Source organism: Corvus brachyrhynchos, unplaced genomic scaffold (assembly GCF_000691975.1).
Source record: "Corvus brachyrhynchos isolate BGI_N302 unplaced genomic scaffold, ASM69197v1 scaffold245, whole genome shotgun sequence".
Lineage (NCBI taxonomy): Eukaryota > Metazoa > Chordata > Aves > Passeriformes > Corvidae > Corvus > Corvus brachyrhynchos.
The window spans coordinates 3,865,291-3,868,761 of record NW_008238988.1 but is presented as its reverse complement, the minus strand read 5'-3'; positions in this window follow the sequence as shown (position 1 = coordinate 3,868,761).

The following is a 3,471-nucleotide window of genomic DNA, read 5'->3' as shown; positions in this document are numbered from 1 at the left end:
AAATAGCTCAGCACTGCTCACAGTAGCCATGGCACATCCAGCAGAAGAGGGAAGTTAGTCACTAAATCAATATTATGTCAAATCCCGAGTCCACCTGAGTCTGATTCACCTCAGAAACGCAGTTCCCATGTCTTCAAACAGAGCCAAAGTCTTTACAGGAAAAAAAGTCTTTGCTTCCCTGGGCGTTGTGAGCAAGTAAATAAGTCTAACAAAATCCAAACACAATTTGGCAGGATATAACACTTGTTGGAGATAATCCTACCTGCTGAAATTTCCTTTTAACCTCAGTGAAGAGTCTGGTAGATGCTAAGTATAATCAGGACAGATACCAATTCTCTCACTCTCCCACTGGAAAGCAGAGTGAACAGACTTCAAAATATTTTTCTTTCATGTCACATCAGCAAAGGAAAAGTTTTAGAAATAGCTACTTTGGGCTTTTTCTCCTGAAAAGTAACCTAGGTGATTTTGGTCGTGGTAAGTTCCCTATGGTAATAACAACATCACCCTTAATAATATAACATACACGTAACCCTGAAAACGTGAAATTCAGTGTTCTTGGGTACATTGTGCGATTCTTGGGCTGTGCTGGGCAAGGCCAGGAGTTGGACTCAATGATCCTTGTGGGTCCCCTTCAACCCAGGATATTCTACAACTTTATGATTCTATGAATTAAGCCCAAACTTTTCAGGTGATGAAGAAACAGAAGGTTCCAAAGTAGAGGGAATTGCAGATTCCCACAGCAGTAGTTGATCTGATTTCTCCTGGATCCATGATGGGTTGGGAATGATCACAGACAAAGCCGTTGTTGATGGTTTTTGCCAGTTAAAATCCCCTCACTACAACTTCTGCCTTGACACCCAGCTTGAAAATGGCTCTCAGGTACTACAGGATGGAGATGACTGTTGTGGTCATCTGAAGATGCAAACAGAGAGTCCCAAGACCCCACAAAGACATTTTCTGGAAATGCCCATCATATTATATTAAGTGCTTATTCAACCTCAGTTAAGCTCTGATCATGCACTAACTGCAAATTTTGTTGCAAACCAGTGTGAGTTCCCTGATGATTAAAAGACTGATATTTCTTTTATTAATTATCATTTCTAGCATGGAAGGCTGCAGTGTGATTCCCTCTGCAGAGGCAGGTGCCATCTATATGCTCCTGAAGAAGCATCCCTGGCCTTGGAAAACTTAGAAATCTAAACAGACAGTGCAGACAAAAGAACTACCATTATCTTCCTTTTCCAGATGGGGAACTGAGGCACAGAGAGATTAAGTGACTTGCCAACATCTGTGGAAGAATGGAGGATTAAACCTTGATCTCCTGAGTCCAAGTCTGGTGTTCAGTCACCGGACCAGCCTTCCCGCTCCTGCTAATGTGTTATTGCTCTCATCTGCTCAGTGGTTTTTCCTACCCACTCCTACCTAATCCCTTTTCAAGGTAGCCCTTCAGGGACTGTTACTTATGTGGGTCAGGGCTGGATACAGCCATGCCAGAGAGGGACACACTCTTTTGTCCTTTGGGCAGCACAGGCCCAGCTGGCAGGTGCCATTGCTGGGTGGCATCGCAGGAGCAAGGACTTACAAAGTCATTTCTACTTCCAGGCAGGAAATCCTGCCATGAAATCACTGGGCAGCAGGGCAAGAGGAAGCTGATTGCTGTGGCTCTGGCTGCATCTGCAGTTCCCATCCTAATGAAGCCAAAGAGCCTGTTCATGTAGGAAGAAGGATTGTAAGACAAGATGAAAAACATCTTGAAAGATGAATATTTGGATCTCTGGGCTCTATCAGTATTTATTTCTTGGGCTGCAATACCACCTGCAGGCCCCAGACCAGGGCTGGACGCTGCAGAGAAAAGAGGATCTTACAACCAAAGGGGGCAGGTCCCAGTCCTCAGGCTCCTTCCTGATGGATGGGTTGGGATGATGCCCTGCACACACCACTGGACAGACACACCCCAAGCTGCGTTGTCCAAACAACCCTGTATGGGGAGGCCTGCAAGGAAAATAAGTCTGAAAACAATCTTGGAGGCAAAAAAGCTGCAGGTCCTCCCGAGGAGCCAGGTCACGACGCTATTTCCCTGTTTGCCACAGGTCAGAGCTCTGTGCTCCGCTGAGAGGGGCTGCCCCACTCCCCCAGCCCATGTCCTGAGGGGGCTGAGGACGGGGGTGTCACCGCCAGGCCCTGTCCTCAATGCCTGTCACCCCGATTGCGGTGGGCGAGAGATCACAGGCGAGCGGCGCGATCTGCTCAGGAGGCATCAGATGGCGTCGGAGCAAGGGTAATCCAGTTATTTTTAGAGAAGTTTTTCCACTCGGAGATCATACACACTGCAGATCACAGAAACACATGCAAGCATGAAATTTCATTTTTAAGAATTCTTTTCCCGGGGCTTCCATGTAAAGTGGCAGTGAATGGGAAAAGCTACAATCATGACAAGACAATTATCGAGGGTTTTTTTGCTAAGCATGAAACTTAGGAAAAAGAAAATGTTTAGGGAAAGGGAGAAGAAAAAAAAAAACAAACCAACTCACAAGAAAAGCCTTTTTTGTCCACTTGTCTTGTTCCACTGAAGCAGAATCAGACATCACATCATGTAAGTGATTTTAAAAGAAAAATTGGCTTTAAAGTACCTGAGAAAAATAAGGAAATGTTTGAGTTTGAACTGCTTTTCCTGGTTTGGCTCTTTTGGCGACACAGGGTGTATGCAAATGCGGAAACAGCCAGCACCCTCCTAAATGCTGCAAAACACACACACACACACTTGTGCTTTTAGCGTGAAAGGACTGGGAGACATACATTAGGATTTGTGGGATTATGGTGAGAAAGCAGGAGTGATAACTTTGATGTTCTTTAAAAAATAAATAAATAAAAGGGTGAAAAGAGAAAATGGTGAGTGGTTTTTTCTCTTCTTGGCAAAGCCCCCCAGGAAAGAGCTAGCATGGAAAATGGATCCCCTCTCATCTTCCAGAGAGGCAATTCTTCCCCTTCCAGCCTGAGTTCACCGACATGGCTGTGCGGGGGAGCTCAGATGCCGCGTGTCTGAGCCCTGCTTAGCCTGTGGATAAACACAGAGGTTGGCTTCTACAACAGGCAGCCACGGAAAACTTCTTAAGTAGCAAACATTCCCTGCAAAATAAATAACAATTGTGCATCCAGAAAGGCTAAGACAGAAGCAATTTGGTGCTGGTGAGAAATGTGCGATTGCCGCTGCCACGATGGTCACAGAGCTGGGAATTTAACTCTGGGGGAGGTTTCTAACTTGGTTCTCATTAAATCAAGTCCTTTCTTGGTGTAGGCATCTTCTGCTGCAGCAACAACTGCCGAAAGGTTTCCACAGCTGCCCTATTCATCACTGCAGCATCCCAGCGGCTTTAAGTAAGAAATGGAGATCCTGGTAAGAAAACAACTCATTGATTCACAGCAGAGGGAATCAAGATGTTTAGAAATTGCTCTGAAACTTTTCAGCTGTCC